This window comes from Chanodichthys erythropterus, chromosome 1 (genome assembly GCF_024489055.1).
Source record: "Chanodichthys erythropterus isolate Z2021 chromosome 1, ASM2448905v1, whole genome shotgun sequence".
NCBI lineage: Eukaryota > Metazoa > Chordata > Actinopteri > Cypriniformes > Xenocyprididae > Chanodichthys > Chanodichthys erythropterus.
The window spans coordinates 6,701,493-6,720,714 of record NC_090221.1 but is presented as its reverse complement, the minus strand read 5'-3'; positions in this window follow the sequence as shown (position 1 = coordinate 6,720,714).

Sequence of the window (19,222 nt, the reverse complement as noted above, 5' to 3'; positions counted from 1 at the left end):
ACCATTTAAACAACTTATTGTCTCCTTATGACTAGGCCACTTAATAATTCTGGCAGTTGCAATATGCAATATTTAGGAGAATAATTAATTCCTTTTCCCCAACACAATTGGTTCATTAAAAAGGGGACATTGCCTCTTATCTTTTCCCCAAAGGTGTTAAATAATTTCCTATTCTACTGCTGGCCTATAAACAGGGTCCTTCTGAAAGAGACAATCAAGAGCTATTCAATTATCAAGCTGGACTAGCTCCCTAACGCTGAGAGTTCACTAACCTTACAACATTTAATTGAGTGAAGAATAATTTCTCTTTCAAAAACTAATCTATTTAACAACTCACAATAATTATAGCTGGCTTCAGTGGTTGAAAAGACTGAGAATGGCAAGAGACTCTTAATATTTGAAATATCTGTCTATCCATCTGTTTGTTTATCTGTCCAATCTAATTCAGCATCCATATCATCATGTACACAAGAAGCAGCATAGCAAAATGTAATCAGCCAGTTGGTACTGTCCCCAAAAAAAGATAGCATTGAGATGGCTCTCTAAAGCCATCCTACACGGGCGCCACGGCGCATATTGAAAGAGAAACCCCAATCTCAATTCAGAGACCAATGCAGCAGTATAAATATTGATCTTCTTGCTATATCTCATTGGAGTAGTCATCACAGGTCCATATATCTATTTGTGTGGGACTGTTTGCAAGGCTGAGCAGACTGCAGCCAATACACTAAAGTCCATTCAACATATAAACAAATACATCAGTGTACAGATTAAGCAAGTCGGATGGGCATCAAGTGCTGCTGCAGTGTCATACTGCCACCTACTGCTGAAAACACTGACCATGCATCATTGCCACTCGAGATCAAAGCTTAGTTGCTTTGCCTCCCAAGTGATGATAGAGTGTTTAGATATTAAATGAAAAGGAGGATGTGCCAATGAGGTTAAACTATTCAATTAGATATAATTGTTTAATGATACTTTGGGGTGATCATCTTTCGGCTTCCTTCAACAGGCTTTTAAAAGATCATTATGGATATTATTGTGTTTCTTTATCACATATAAACATATACGTTTATATAATGTGTGCTTTGACATTTTAAGGGATAATAAAGCTAATCTTAAATGTATTTCCTTTCTAAAACTCCTCATTAGGTCCAGGCCTTAAGTAATGAGAGTCGTGTAAACGGAACCAATAACAAATGTGATACATTTCATTTAATTATTTACTCTTGGTGATATTCTGGTCATATTCATTCAGATATTTTACTTAACACTTACATGAAATAACAGGAAGGTGGACTATTACCGATTTAAAACTGCACATTTATTTACCATTCTCAGATTCTCTCCTGCTGGGGAATGTGTTCTGTGTAAATGGTGATTGAGCCTTTTCCCGGCGGGTCAGGTGGAAGCAGTGGTTTGGAGCGGAGATTGACTCTGGGAGCAGCCAGACAGTCAGTCCTGCTCTTTTCTCAGAGATAATGAATCAGACAGTGGGCTGCTAGACGGTGTTTATGGGTGTTTGGAGGCGCAAAGCCGGACGTGGGGAATTCATATACGTATAATAGCCTGTGACACACAGAAATGCCAGGGAGCAGCCCGAGAGCAGTGCGTCTGGTGACGTCGCACCTAAACTCGGGGGTAGAGGAGGATCAGGGATAGCAAATCGATTCAGCACTCGCCATCCCCCGACCACCAAAGTCATTTTGGCTGCAGTAAAGGGAAATTCTATTACCAGTGACAAGTTTGTTTCATTTGCTCTATTGCTTTCATAGCCCAGACATTGACAATGTTGATGGTTTTTCAAATAAAATCATTTTATGTCAAGGCCATGGTGCTATATTATCTCCAGACCTGTCTAAATTGCTGTCTTCTTCTTATAGAGGTTTTGACACTAAAAATGCCACGGTCTGATTGATATCTCCCAGGATCTCCCCCGGTGGAGTTATAACCTCCAGACTAATAAACATCTGACCCCACGTGACCAGAGGCAGAGAACAGACTAGAAGGTCGATGTACAAAAATTTGGACATAACCAACTCAGTCGTTGTTACATCTCTGAATAACAGCAAAATCATTAAACAATTACATTTTCTCAACTTCATGAAATAGCAACTACTTGTATAAAAATAATTTCAGTCAAACACGTCCAAACTTTTAAGTGATAGTGCATGAGAAATTAGGGAAAATAGCGAGTCATAAAATTCAACCCATAATGCAAAGTGTAATTCACTTCTCATTGCATTTAGGGCTGGGTTAAAAATGTCCATTTCTCGATTTTAATCGATTCTTATTTTGAAGAACCGATATTGATTCTTACATCTATGCTGTTGTCAGCTGATGAATAAATAAAGCTTTGTCTCGCACCTCCCATCCAATAAATTACAGTAAACTTTGTGCTTTGTTACTACTTATAATGAAAAGTCCCAGGTTTCAAACTGTCAATTTTATTACAAAATTCAAACAATAAATACCGTATTGGTGCTCTTTAATGTGGCAGGACAGATCGCTGTATCGCCTCAGCTCAAGTGAAGCGGAAGCAATCTTCTTTTCCGCTTTACTACTAGTTACAGCATGAAATAAACAAGAATGAACATCAGAAGGTATGTTCAAAGACACAGTCCAACTTATCGAAATCTGTATCAAGTAATTAGAGAGGAGCATTTAGCTATATGCGCTATATTGCATATTCATTGTATTTTTACAATTTGATGTTTAAATAAATTTGTCATGTTTTTATTACAGCCACCATTTAAATACTTAAAAAAGTAGAAACATTATTAAAAATTAAACATACATTTATTACAAAGTTATTATTATAGAAACTTCCTTGTGTAAATGTAAGAAGCCTACAAATCAGTTAATTTTAACATCACTATAATTTAATAATAAATTTGAAGGTCCCACTTTATATTAAGTGGCTTGTACTATGTACTTACATTTAAATTAATCATTTGATACAATGCACTTATTGTGTACTTACATGTTTTTACATTGTACTTATATTTTAAAAACACCTGCATGTAATTACATCTGTAATTAATTTCTGTAATTACATTTATAATTACACTGGTGACCCATCCCTTACACCTTACCCCTACCCCTACCCCTACCCTTAAACCTACCCATACCACCAAAGCTTTCCCGAACCTTACCCGTATCCCACCTCAATAGCAGCAAAAATGTTTTGCAATTCAATATGAATTGTATTGTATATGAAGTGCATTGTACTTATTTTTTGATGTAAGTACATAGTAGTTAAGGCCACCTAATATAAAGTGGGACCAATTTTAATAATATCACGATGTATTTTAATATTAGAGTGATGTACCAACTGTATAGTCAGCATTGGTTGAGACATATTTTTTCCTTGATGAAATTTTGAACCAAATTGAAATCTAATCCAAATGCAAGCTTGTGAATTGAAATCGAATTGTGAAATCGAAATTTGTGTCAATGCTCAGCCCTAGAATTTTGTCTCTTTAACTCCAAACCCTTGAAATAACATCCATTACTGTAGACAAAGATGGCTTCTGTATACAGTGTAAACCTGATTTGAGTTATCTGCTGTTAAAACCCATATAGCCCTTTAGAGAAGCTCACACAAAGAGAGAACAAAGACAAAATAAGTCTGTGCAAACAGACATCCAGAATTGTGAATGCTGGGTACAGAGGCATGATCCGGCTCTGATCCATCACCTCAGACTTGTCATGATCCCCAGTGATGACAAATCACTCATTGAGAGGCTGCAGCTTTCACACAAGCACAAATCTTTAAATAAAACCATGTTTCAATGCCTCAAGCTGCATGGACAAATAAACACTGCATAGCAGTCAACCTTACAGGAGCATGCCGAGATCTCTTACATCTGAATGTCCAACACAGCATAACACACCCTTGCAAGAGATGTAGGGCAATAATAGTTGGTAATAAAACTGCTACAGATCTTTATGTTTGATGTTTAGCGTTTTCATAAGTTATAATACATCATTGCAGCATATTTTAAAACTAAGTGTGGAACTATCCACAGGATTGGTGATTAAACAATATATAGGAAAGTAATTTTAATAGTTTGCATAGACCAGGCATTATCATTAAAAGAAATACAATTGTAACAGGTCGCGTAGCTATTGAAAATAAGACCTTTCAACATGTCTCACTCTTAAGCAGTGCGTAAAGTACTTTAGACAATCTCATAAAAAGGCTGTATTTTGTATCCGGTGACCATTTTCCACAAAGACACACATCTATGATTAAAACAAGTTTTTGCATGATATTTACGCTGTGGGATAAAAAGCAAACTCCTGGGACAATTTGGCAATTTGGTGAGACACATTAATTGCACCAATGACTATCAGGCAAGATCTATTCCTGCTTCATATTTATAGTTGTGTCCACTTTTCATTATGGTGTTCATTACCGTGTATAAATAATGTGCATAAATGTGCCTGCACCCTTCGACACACTCCATAATATTGCCAAGCAATATCCATCTTGTCTCTGGTTATCAGACATTACCTTACTGAATTATGTCTATTAGTTGCTTCCCAGCTTGCTTTGCCATCAGCCTCTTTCTGCAGCCATGACAGCATTAACTTTTAGCTTTATTGCATCTTCTTTACCCAACATACACCATTAATCTGCTTAATGACTACCATGACCCCTTTCATCCAATTTCATAAAATAAAACATATTAATAAAATGCATTAAAGCTCCTATTGTACAGGATCTTCTAATAAATCAGAGAGCGCTTTTCAAGGAAACGGCCGCACATAACTGGATGGCCACTGGTTACCTTATTTATTTGATGTTAAGAGGGTTTTTGTGCGTTTGCACACAAAGATTAAATTAGAGGATATTAAATGTTTTTTTAAAAATAAAAGGAATTGCTTCTTGAGTGACAGAAGCCTTCTCACTTATGACTGAAAAATAGGCAAAAAAAAAAACATGTTTCTATCATGTTTTATCAAGACAAACCTTGTTGGAGACATACACATTCGCTACCAGTCAAAAGTTTGGAGACACTTGAGTGACATGTTTCTCATTATCAGAAATCTTTTAATCTAATGGATTAAGTTTAAATGTTTAAAATGTATGTGTGTCAATATAAATTTACCTGTGTACAAACTGGTTTACAAAAATTTTATTTTAGTTGTACTGGGTTGGACTGAACTGTGAATGAAAGGCAGCAAACAACAACCCAGCATACTGAATTTCTTCAATTCAATTATAAGTTCGCATTAATCAAAAAAAATTGAAAATAGACGTGTCTGAACTTGACGCACATAAAAATGTTACACACCGACACACATATACCCATTTAAGAAAATATGCATAAAAACTATAACCTAATTAAACATGATGTCAACCTAACCCGGTGAATTAGGTTGATATATCTTTAAGTCCTTGCTGTGTGCATAATAATGTGATCTGATTTATAATAACGCGAGAGAACTGAAACCTGACATATGCATGTTTTAAAATACACTTTATGATCTGCAAAACCTGGCAAGTGCTGAGATCAGGAGTTATGGTGCTCACTGCCCTGGGTCTAAGGCCTTTGAAATCAGCAGCAGACTGAAAAGACTAATCCCTTTGATCAGAGTCTGCCTGACACATTGTCATAATTTGTCCTAAGGTCCAAAGCACTGGGCAAAGACATAATCAAACTATCATCACACCATGCATTCATAAACTCGATCTTTTCAGTGACAGTACAGAGATTGTTTTTTAAGACAAATCCAAAGTATTTACAGAATATTTAACAACCATAAAAATCATGCACCCACACTTAATCAGTGAAATATTCTTCAGATTTAAACAGAGCTTGAGTGAAAAAACAAAACGTTTATCAAACAGATCTGAGCAGGGTCAAAGGGAGGGGATTTTAACAGGGGTCAGGGCCAGGGGAGTCCGGTTATGGGAATGGAGCAATACAGTGTCAGCAATATTTCTAACACAGGCAACCCACATTCATTAGAAAAACTTATATAATATAGGGCTGCATGATATTGGAGTTTTAAATAAATACAATGAAATGAAAAACAGAGCTTTGTTTTTCAGGTAAAAGAATTCAGGTACAGAATTGAATAAAATGTAAAATAACACTTAAATATAATTAATCCTTTTTAAAGCTACAAAAGTGGTTCTCTTTGTCTTTTGTTGGCTGATTAACATTAATGACTCGGACTGCAGCGGGTATATTAGGCTGCTATAATTTTAAGAACTAATGCACGGATCCAATATGATGATATCCAAGAAGGGGATTTTAACATTACTTTGCATGTATGTGTCCGTTCAAGCACAAATAGATGGAAGAGAATGGAATCCGAAGTCTCCAGGACACAGAAAACAGCATGCAAGTTCCAAAATGACTTGTCTTTCATGTCTTCTTGTGCTCGAAAAACTTAAATTGTTTAAACTGACAGGACCTAAAACACATGCAAATAATAAACTTTCACTCTACAATGGTTAAACTTTGAATTAATCAGAGAATCACAAGCATTTCAACCCGTGATGCTTGGACTGTACGGATCACAGACCAAATACAATCCCTATACGGATGCGCACATCACGAATTGACGGGTATCAAATCTGAGGATATCTGATCCACTCATAGGCAGCAACGACATTGCATCTTTTGAGGTCCAGAAAGGTACTAAAGACATTGTTAAAACCGGCGACCTTAACCTATGAAGTTATACGAGAATACTTTTTGTGCGCAAAAACAAAACAAAAATAACTACTCAACAAATTTGTCTGTCCCCTGTCATACTGCTACGCTATTTTTTGTTGCAGAGCTTCAGTGTTTAGTTCTGAACACGGGCTCAGTATTGGTAAGCTCCTGCATCATCATCCCTTAATTTGTGTTCCATAGACAAACGAAGGTCTCATGGGTGTGGAACAACATGAGGGTGAGTAATTAATGACAGAAATTGAATTTTTGGGTGAACTAACCCTTTAACACTATGCTTTTATACTCTATACACACCGCATACATGTGAGCCAACTCAACTGGCCATCAACAAACATCAGTTACAGCAATCAATTACAATATCATGCATATTCAAACTGTACTACCTACCACTCTAATATCTATATTCAACAAGGAGTAAGTACTTTTTAAAATTTCACAGGGGATCAGCAGAGGAATTAAATCACTTTGCATTGCATCCAGTTCCAGGCACATTAGCTGGTGCTGATTTTAATTTTAATATCAAAGCCTCTTTGCCATCAAGAGCAGTGCTCAAGATCTCATTACCCAGCCATGATAGACTAGAGGCAGAGCACACCTGCCACACGCCTCACCCACCCACCTGCTAACAGAACCCTCTGGGACAGTGGATCAGAGCGGAGCTTCTCAACCGGTGGCTTGTCACCTGTTCTAAAAGGAGCATGGACAAAAACAATGCAAAATACAAAAAATAAACTGCTACTAAGTATATAATCGTGCATAAATGAAGGACTTTATCTATATCGATTGTTCTGAATGTCAAATGCTGAGCATCCAATGAAACTTTACTATAATAGTTTAGTACAAATTTAGATAACACTTTATTTTACAGTGTCCGTGTTACAATAATAATAACTATAAATCATGAATAATTACATGCAACTAACCCTAAACCAATCTCTAATCCTAACTCTATATTAAGTACTAGGGGTTGCAAAGACTAGTTGACTTTAATGCTCTGCCATGCCGCTTAAACGTTGACTAGTCGCTGATCATGGCCAATGGATAGGGCAACAGGATAAGAAATCCACATTTACGCTCCGTATCCAATAGTTAATGACAAATAAATGCATACTCCGAGAGCGCTCCATAAGAAATGTTTGATTATACTATAAATAAAACCCACATCTTCGCTATTAGTAGAGAGACACTGCCATGTAGAATTAATTCACACACACAATCACTTTCTCACTAATGCATTCATATAAATGTAATCATTATTATGATACTTTATCTGTATCTGATTTAGAATGAGCAGATATCTTTGAGAAATATAATGACTAAAGACAAAAGAACTGATAAAAACAAGCTGTTATGTAAGAGCACACTGTCATATGCCATAGCTGTGTAAAAGGCAACCAGCGTTCAACTCTCAGCTCGAGGTTCAGTCTTGTTTGTTCATTTTTGACATTATCATTGACTAATCGACGTCAACTTGACTTTAATCACATAAATGTTGACTTTTAAAAAATGTGAAGTCATTTAACCCCTAGTAAGTACCTGTAGTTAATTAATATTACTCAGTACTATCTAATAAAACACATAATACATCAATGTCTTTGGTTTTTCCATGGTTTAAACTGGAAATCGAGGGTAACATAGATATGACGACACTGACAGGCGACGCAATGAGACAGGACGTTACACTGGGTAAAATAGCTGATTTCTCTAGATTGTTGGAAACATTTGGGATATTGTAAGTACACAAGTCAACAAAATATATAACACTGTTCTAGTGGTTTTTGGATATTTTAATCTAAATATCTTACATATGTTTCCAGCATTCATATTTTCCTATGATAAAAAACAAACAAAAAAAAACACTGAAACTCTGTTGAGTTATCCAAAGAAAGAAGTTGAGTTATCCAAAGAAAAGACGTCCTGACTTTGATCATCCTCTCAGGTCAGGATAAACGGCAACTCTTGATGAGTGCAACTGTTCTTTTGATGTAACATATATGATTAACACTGGGGGCTCAATTTTGCAATGCGTCACAATTTGCCATGGACTAGTAATGTCTTTGAGGCATGTGGTCACTGCTGATGAGAGGGAGACAGATTAAGCCTGTTAAAATAATTAACATAAAAAAGCAAAGGACATTAAAAGTGAAAGACATTCCGGCCCTCCTTTACCCTTGACATTCCCTCAGTCAGGCGCAAGATGAGTTGCAAAAGGATTTAATTTGAGAAATTACAAAACAGCAGGACTCAGGAGCCCCACAGGTATCGCAGACTGAATCTCTCCCTTGCCAATTTAAAACATAGACGTTAGACAAAGAGGGTGTGAGGCTTGGAGGGATAATTCAGTCTTGCACTTCGCCTACAATGGGATTTGGTTCACCATTCTATTTGGCCTCCTGTGGAGGGGTTTCGAATGGAAGGACACCACGATGTGCCTTTGCAAAAAATCGGAGTCTTATTTCACACAAGGATCGGCCCTCATCAGCACATCAAAGACTCCTTAATGCATTAGCATTCAACTGAAGTGAGCTCTAGCTTCTGCTACACTACACGAACACAAACAAATGATTGCAAGTTAATGGCCCCAGCTAGACAGCCAAACACATGAAACCGTGCCGAAAAGCCTCCAGCCAATAGTTCATAAAACTCTGGATGTTCTGATATAAATCTAGCAATTAGGCCGAATCTCAGGCTTACTGATGACGAATCCAAAGGATCTATTTCACTCTATAACACCTCAAAGAATAATCTTTCCATCATGTATTGGTGGCTGACATTTAATTTAAAAGTAATTCAAGAGGAAGTGTCATTTTTGCTAGAGATGCTCCGGTCAACCTTCCAATCAATCAATCAATCAATCGGCCGTTTTTTGCTCCAAAAACACGATCGGCAACTGGGCATTTATGTTTTATGTTGGCTGATGTTGTTCCGGTTTTGCACACAAACTGCATTGCAATCATACTTTGTATGTGCAGGTCGCACATGCACATTGAATTTGTTTTGCGCTAATTAGGGGTCTATACCATAAAGCAGGGATGGGCAACTCCGGTCCTGGAGGGCCACTGCCCAGCAGAGTTTAGCTCCAACCCTAATCAAACACACCTGAACCAGCTAATCAAGGACTTTAGGATTAGTAGAAAGTTATAGGCAAGTGAGTTTTTATCAGGGATGGAGATAAACTCTGCAGGACACTGGCCCTCCAGGACTGGAATTGCCCATCCCTGCCATAAAGCCAGTTTAGATGGCTAGCCAGGTATGTTTCAGTTTAGATTGCCCCAACCCTGGGTTTTAGGCACCATGAAAGTGGCTTGGCTTTTAGTAGTGTTCATCGCTGTATTAACTTACGCTCCATGGCTAACCTGCTGGGCAGTTTATGTTTTAGGTACGAGATCTCAAACCAAAATTGAACCAATCAGCTGTGAGCAAAGTGACAAGTCTGAAGCAATAAAGTCACTCCTCCGGTTTCTGCTCCAAATTAAAGGTCACTACATAGCAAATGATTTTTAAAGACAAAATATTCTGGCTTTTAGCAATGCTTTTTTATTATAATCTTGTATGATTTAGATATTATTTATGTCATTATTATACCCTTAATCCATTATGCATGTACAATTTTAAATTATCAATTATTATTCAGCATAGTTTAAATGTATATAAATATATAAAAGTAATCTAAATAAGCTTTAGAATCAAGCTATAAAGACTACAAGATCCATTTTGAGGGTTATATTAGCTGTGTGAACTTGGTTTATGCAATGTATTATAGAGTTGTGATCTTGGGGGTGGGAATTACGAGCATTTAAAGGGGACAAACACGGAATATGTGCAGTTTTAATTATTCCCCAAAATAGGCAGTTAAAACATTGTATAATAAAAAAATCTATGGGGTATTTTGAGCTGAAACTTCATAGACACATTCTGGGGACACCTTAGACTTATATTACATCTTGTATAATAGGGTTCTAGGGCACCTTTAAATGTTCAATTCTCTCTATACCTATATCATCTATAATGTCACAACTTTTACTTGCACTGATATAGCAAGATTTTTTCCTTTAGTTGTCCTCTTTCATACATAGCTCTTTCCTTCTTGCTGTGTGAATTTGTTTAAATTCTTAATATTTTTCAATCCCGTAATATTCTGCAGAAGAGAGAAGTGAATCGCGTTGCTTCTCTTGCAAGAAGTGAATCGCAGTTTCACTGTTTCACAGCATGTGACTGGCTGTTTCGCTACTGATACACACCTCAGGATAAAAGCCTGAGTTTGACAAAAATTACTTTCTTCTTTCTGATGAACATAATCGCAGAAATATTAATAAATATCCTGACGCATCCAAGCTCTATAATGGCTGTGATAGGGATCAACGAGTATGAGCTGAAGAAAGTGCTTCCATCCACATCCATCCATCACAAATATGTGTCCACACAGCTCCAGGGGGTTAATAAAGGCCTTCTGAATCGAAGCGATGTGTTTGTGTAAAAAAATATCCATATTTAAACAAGTTATGAAGTAAAATATGTAGCTTCTGCACGAGCTGCCTTCTGTATTCAACGTATGGAGAAAGTGTAAAACTTTTGCAGTTCACAAAGCTTACGCTACGTCCTACACCTTCCCAATTCAACTTACGGAAAAGGTGTTAACTGACGTGACGCCAGTTTACACTTTCTTCGTAACTTCAATACGGAAGGCGGTATGGCTACATATTTTACTTCATAACTTGTTTATGGATTTTAAACAAATGCATCGCTTTGCTTAAGAAGGCCTTTATTATTCCCTGGAGCTGTGTGGAGCACATATTTATGATGGATGGATGTGGATGGAAGCACTTTCTTCAGCTCACACTCATCCCTATCACTGCCATTATACAGCTTGGATGTGTCAGGATATTTATTAATATTTCTGCAATACTGTTCATCAGAAAGAAGAAAGTCATATACATCTAGGATGGCTTGAGGGTGAGTAAAGATTGGGGTAGTTTTCATTTCAAAGTGAAGTAATCCTTTAAGTAGAGCTTATAAGCACAATGCTTGTTTGTGTACAGCGTTATCCAAGGAAACACAAGTTCGCTGTTCCATAAGCACCACCTACTGTCAGAGAGTGAATTTGCATTTTCATTCAGTCCTATTGCTGTTTTCGTCACACCATTCAATTTTTAAATTATACAAAACAAATCTAATATAAATCAAACTGCTCAGGCTACACAGCATCTTTGTTTGGATCGTGATTAAAATGCAGATCTTGCCTGTAATTTCAGATTTTTTGAAGACCAGTTTGGCCTGTAATAGAGCAAAAAAACAACAAATAGATGTGCTTATACAAAGAGAAAAATAGCAATCAGAATTGTCTGAAAAATCATGATCGGTGCATCACTAATTTTTTAACAAACTCCTATCTCAGCTAAATGTGGAGAGACAACTGTAAGTAAGCCATCCTTGTTTGAAAAGCCTGTTTAGAGAAATTATTATGATAACTGCCAATTCATTTGGTGCTGACAGTGGAACAGAAATTACTCATTTCACCTACAAGAAAAAACTAAACACCTGTTAGGAAAATAACATATGGGGCATTCTCTTGACAACCTGAAAATTGCATTTGGGGTTTTAAACTAATTGTAATCACATATTTGTAGAACAAGCACTCTTTTAAACACGCTTCAACCTAAACATTAAGATTTTTGTATTTGCCACACAACAAGCAGTTCCACATTCCAGTTGTGTTGAAATGTACAAAAAAACAACTACCTGACCACATGTAACACGACGTTGAAGCTCACTTTTGAGTTTCTCGGATTGATCCATGCAGAAAAATCTTGTGTGATGTTTCAGGCATGTGCTGTCTTGGCTCTGTGCACCCATCTCAATATTCTCACTGAAGCCTGTGCATGTAAAATAAGGATGGCAGGTTAGCATTATTGAGTCTCAGTTCCTACACTGGTCAAATCGATTCCGCCATGTATCTATTTTAATGACTTTAAATAAATCGAGCCACAGCTTCTGCCTCCTAATGAGACTAGAAACAGGTGCCAGTGTAGGATTCTACAGCCTTATGTTTTATTTGTACAACAGTACTATGGCACAACTGACCCTCGACTACAGTAAACAGTGAGATATACCAGAGCAGAAACGGGGAAAGAAGGTTCTCGAGGGAACACAGCAGAATTTTTTCATTTTTTATCTGTTTGGTGCAAGTCATCCTGATTTGCACAACTGTGGGCCTGTAAAGAAACACAATCTAATAGAAAATATATACAAACCATACTCTTAAAGTTACCATGAAATCAAAATTTCTATTTAATTTTAGTATTATTCTTATTCTTCTTCTTATTATTATTATTATTATTAATAATAATAATACATTAATGGGAAAACAAGCCAATTATCTTCTTGAAATCATAAGGCGTCAGCTATCGCCGATATATCTGACTATCGTCAATACACAATACTGTTGTCTATTGGCACAACCCTACAATATAAAATAAAAAAATAAGAACTGTCAATTTTAATTTTTTTTAATGACTTATATCAGGGGTGTCCAATCCTGCACGTGGAGAACCACTGTCCTGCAAAATTTAGCTTCAACCCCAATAGATGTGCATGAACCAGCTAATCAAGGGATGCATCTCAATCAAATCCTTAGGTCATGAATCATGAATTTGGACACTCGTAAGGCCAGTATGGACCCTGGCCTGGCTCACTACACATTGGGATTAGTGTTGTCAAAAGTGTAGACTTTGCGGATTCGTAAACACCCGATTGGCCATTGTGTTCACGCGCTCATCAGCTATCTGTAATTGGCTATATATTTTTACAGAGGCTACAGCGAAAAAAGCTAACGAAAAGAGAATCGCCGCAAATGGATGACTGAAATTCACAGTTAAAAGTTTAGTTCACTTTCAAATTAAAATTTCCTGATAATTTACTCACCCCCAGCCATGTCATCCAAGATGTTCACGTCTTTCTTTCTTCAGTTGAAAAGAAATTAAGGTTTTTGATGAAAACATTCCAAGATTTTTCTCCATATAGTGGACTTCAATGGAGCCCAAACGGTTGAAGGTCAAAATTACAGTTTCATTGCAGCTTCAAAGCATTCTACACGATCCCAGACGAGGAATAAAGGTCTTATTTAGAGAAACCATCACTCATTTTCAAAAAAATGTTTAAAAAATTATATACGTTTTAACAATAAATGTTCACCTTGAACTAGCTCTCTTCTTCTCTATTTGAATTCCGGTAGTGTAGACGCTGCTAAGTGTATTACTGCCCTCCACAGTTCAAAGTTTGAACTAATTGTTATATACTTGCACTAGCATATTGTATATGACAATTTAGTTCAAAGTTTAACGTGTGGAGGGCAGTAATACACTTAGCAGTGTCTACACTTCTGGAATTCAAATAGAGAAGAAGAAGAGAGCTAGTTCAAGATGAGCATTTATTGTTAAAAAGTATATAATTTTAAAAAAATGTGTAGAAAATGAGCGATGGTTTCTCTAGATAAGACTTATTCCTCGTCTGGGATCACTGTAAACTGTAATTTTGACCTTCAACTGTTTGGGCTCCATTGAAGTCCACTATATGAAGAATAATCCTGGAATGTTTTCATCAAAAACCTTAATTTCTTTACGACTGAAGAAAGAAAGACATGAACATCTTGGATGACATGGGGGTGAGTAAATTATCAGGGAATTTTAATTTGAAAGTGAACTAATCCTTTAAACGTGAATTTGCAGTTATCGTTTTGTCAATATGTTGAATTTTGGGTATAAGTTAATATCATACCCTATATATTGTATTGTTATACTGTATTGACAGCTCATCAATTAAACATTTACCATCTGATATTCTGCACAATTGGGTGTTGAACACTGACATAAACTATACAAGTTTTAGGACTGGGTGATATATAACATTGATATCAAAGATAACCAGTATATAGACCTACCTATATTGTATTTAAAGCGTTCACAGGCAAATTTGCTTTATGTGTTTCCCCGGCGTCGAGATCAGACACATATAAAGATCTGGAAACACGATTCCTCGCTGCATGTCAATATCCATGGATCAGTGAATCTTTTTTAAGTTGTAACAGAAACTCTGTCGAGTCCAACTTTTAGTTTAATCGTTTGTTTTACTCGTGATTTACTCGCGTTTCAGTCATGCAGCAGCTCTTTTGCCACTCAGACTGGCTGAGGGAGCGTGTGTTTCGGCGGGAAAGTGACGTCAATGCATACCTTCTTATTATTATTTTTTTTATTTTTTTTTTTTTTTCCCTTATGTTTTATGTTCCTTATGTTTTATGTTTTTTTTTTTCAACTTACTTTTATAATTAATTATAAATTCGTGGTGAAAAAAACTACATTACTACATTAGAAAACTGCATTATGTTGTACAGAAAATTCCACCAATCAGAGTAGATTTGCATGTTCTCCTGCTACCATATCTGTACATATAAAAAAATAAAATAAAAAAAAACCTTTAAATTAAAAGTTTTATATTTCTCCAATGGAATTATATCATGGGATTATAGTTCTCTACTCATTTACAAACAGATATGCAGTTCTTAGTTTGTTTGAAAGTTTGTGATATTGGTGAACCATAAGAGTTATTGACTATTCTTGAAATGTCCATCCATCCATTCTCCAAACCGCTTTATCCTCTAGTGGTTCCCAAACTTTTTGCAACACGAACCCCTTATAGTGTATGAAACCTGTCAAGCACCCCCAACACCTTACTTCAGTTAAACATCACATTTTTAATAGCAATAACTAAATAGAAATATTCACTGTATATTCGAAAACATCAACATTTAAATAAAAAAAATACTATTGCTTCACTCAAAAAAATGAATTGTTGGATTTACTTAAAAAAGAAGTGTCAAGTGGTTCCATGCAACTATATTGAGTAATTTGTACAAATAACGATTTAGTTGTATGAACAAAACAAATTCAAATAAAGCTGACAGAATTTCTGTGCAAAAAAATCAGATGAACCCACAATATGATCTTAACATGTTTAATTTTTTGCACATAGTATACTTTATTAGTATGACATTTAGTGAGTTTGGTCAGTTAAAATCACTGTCTTAAGCCACGTTAAGCGTTTTTCACGTTAAGCATTTTAGAATGAGACTGCTTAGCTAAAACTTCTCCACAGACCACACATTGCGAGTTCAGACTTTCTGCATCACCAATCCATGTAAACACGAAACCAATGTAACTGTCACAGTATTTGCACTTCTTACTTTACTTTTTCTTACTCTCTAATGTAGGCCTATTTCTCTTGACAGGTACATCTCTGTTATGTTTCTCTGTTCCCGCCTCTTCACGCCGTTCATTATCCTCTGAGTCTGTTCGATCAGGTTTCTCCATAGATGATGCCGATGTAGATGGCTCACTGTCCCTTGATTTAAAGTGCCAGGTGTCCATTTTGATGAAAGATAGTAAAAAATAGTGTAGTAAAAATAAATGTTTCATGTAGTGAAATGCAAATATATGTGTAATTTAAAATTAAAAAAAAAAATTTAATTAAAAAATTTAATTTACAGCTTGTAATATGACATTTTTATTTATCAATAAAACTTTGACATGTGCAGTTTACCTAAGTTAAATATGTAAAAATAACAAAGAGACCATTTTTCCGCCATTACAAACATGCGCACCCCCGGTGGTCAGTCTGCGCACCCCAGTTTGGGAACCGCTGCTCTAAAGGGTCGCATGAATGCTGGATCCATTCCCAGCATCTCAGGCCACAGGCAGGCCACAAACACCCTGGACGGATGGCCGCCATCTCCACACAAAAAATCCTTCTGGCTCATATGGGACTTAAACCGGTGATCTTCCTGCTGCGAGGAAACAGTGCAACACTGAGCCACTGTGTTGTACCTTGACAAAGGGGAGCTCACTTCAAAATGGTGGCAGAGATTCCCCTGAGGGGAAGTGCTTAGGGAAGTTTGTGAGTGTATGTCTAAAAGCGAAGTGGAACGCACTCATAGTGAGCATCGATGCTCCCTGGTTTTCCCGGTGCATTATGAGACCTTAGGGAGAGAACATTTCAGTGAACTAGGATTTTTGCGATTGAGACAGCCCTTAAAATGGCCGACTCCCTGATCAGGGCCTTGACTACTGAACAAAGGAGCTGATTGAGAAAACCTATTTCATTAGTATTTAATGTTCTCCAAGGCATGTTATATTTAATAACAATTTAAAAAATAATAATCTTATCTTATAGTTACATTTTGATAAAGTCAAACTGCATGTAGGAAAAAGGACAAGTCAGGTTTCTGCCATGCACGAATCATTAACTAAAATAACAAAACATATATTTTATTTATTAAGTCAAAGTGAACAAGTCAAAGTTGGGTTTTTTTTATTGTCACACACTCTTAGAAGAGATTGAACCTTTGCAGTTCAAAACAGAACTTTAAAGTACAAATATGAACTTCTACCTATAATAAAGGTTCAAAGTTGAACCTATAGGTTCTATAATGATCCATTGATTATTTGGCACATGTTGTGCAGTTCATTTTAGAACCTTTGTTGTGGCAGAAGGGTTCAGATAAGGACCTGGTCTGTTGTCAAGGTTCCTTTATGAACCTTATAAGATGGACTGTAAAAATTTAACTTTTTGTTATTAGCTGGGGCCCTTGCTTTGCTTTTAGCCCCTGAACATACTGAACATGCACAAGAATTGAACTTTTTCATTTTTACAGATTCAAAAAATTGCCTTGAAGCACTTGAATAATTAAAGACATTCCATAATTGTTCACCTGTTAGTTTAAAAAGACATACAATTATAAGCAAAACTACAGCCCTGAAATACCTCCTGCTTTCAGGTTGATAAATACATCATTTTTTATAGAGAAGTCAATAAATTATAAATCAGTAAATCTTCAAAAAAAAAAGAATTTAACTGTAAATTGTAAAGTGAACTACAAACCTTTTCTCTAATTAGTTTGTTTTAATTATATATTATTCATTTCATTTCTTTCTTTTGTTTTATGAAGGTCTAGTCTATTGAAACATCAGTGTTATGTCTTTCCCCTCATAACACTCTTGGGTTATAACAATCAGGCCATTAATTAATTCCTCTTGGATTCTTATAGTAAAAATGCCATCCAAGAAATAGTATTAATAATAATAATAATAATAATTATATCAATTATTATTATTTTATTATTCATAACAACAGTAGGCCTACTGTTCTGATTACTTGCAGAAACAAAAATACAGTTAAATTTTTTCATTTTTTTTCATAGTAATAGTAATGTGTAGCCTATATCTATTATTATTATTATTAACAATGTATTTTTGTTTCCATAAATAATCAGATCACATAGTACTCAATAACATTTATTTAGGCTAACAGGCCTGCTGTCTATTAACAATTCATTAGCAATTTTATTTCACTTAAGTGGTGTAAATGTGTAAATAATCCATATTAAATTCATGCTATTTTCATTTTGTGAATTAAATAATTTTACTCTGTCTTCGTAAGACACGTAAATCACGGAATCTTCAATGGTCTGTCTCGCGCAAAAACCGTTTAAACCGTTACTTTGTTGCGCAAGACGTCAGCAGATGGACTAGACTAGAGGATCGACGGGAATATTTTAGGTAAGACAAAATAAAATGTCAAAATAGTTATAAACCTTCTTGATATCTGTGATAATATAATGAGTGTAGTGCCATAAGGTTGGAGCTCATTGCGACTCTTTTTATTGGCAGTAAGATCGCAAATTTGATTGGATTCAGAACTTTTAAAAAAGGTAGGCCTAAGCAAATTTGTTATTTGTTATAACTTGTGTTATTTTTTATATTTGTTTGTTTTTATCTCTTTCTTTATTCTCTTTTATCTCTAAGAGTGTTTATGATTCGTTGGCTATATGGATATAACTGTCTGCAGGCCTTTAGATACAATCTTTTTAATTATCAACATCAGTGGTTCTCAACTAAAATTCATTACTAATTCTTGCTAATTTACTTTATTCAGTTTCCTTTTAAGTTTTAGTTAAAATAAAGAAATGTATAAAACCAAAAAGATTTAAAACTCCCTAGGGTTATTTTTGCGCAATTGTGCAGGGAAAACTACCCCATAGCGCCATCTAACGTCCAAGCAGTGTATACCAGTATAACCGCTTTGAACGCAGGAAACTTGAGCGCATTGACATTTATCGTGGCAAGTTTACTGACGACTTCAGAGACTGAACATTATATTTTTTATGTTTACAAAGGTAAACATGTTAATATATGCAGCTGTTGTTTTTATGAACGTCAAAGTAACTGAAAATATAAAAAATTGGTTAATGATAAAAGTAAAATCCTATGACTTAACACCATAGCCTATATATTATATATATATATAAAACCAAGCAGATCTGGGGCACCATTGACTTCCGTATAGGAATAAAATAATACTATGGTGGTTAATGGTGCCCCAGATCTCTTATTAACATTCTTCAAAATATCTTTCTTTGTGTTCAGCAGAATAAAGAAATTCATACAGGTTTGGAACAACTCGAGGTCGAGTAAATG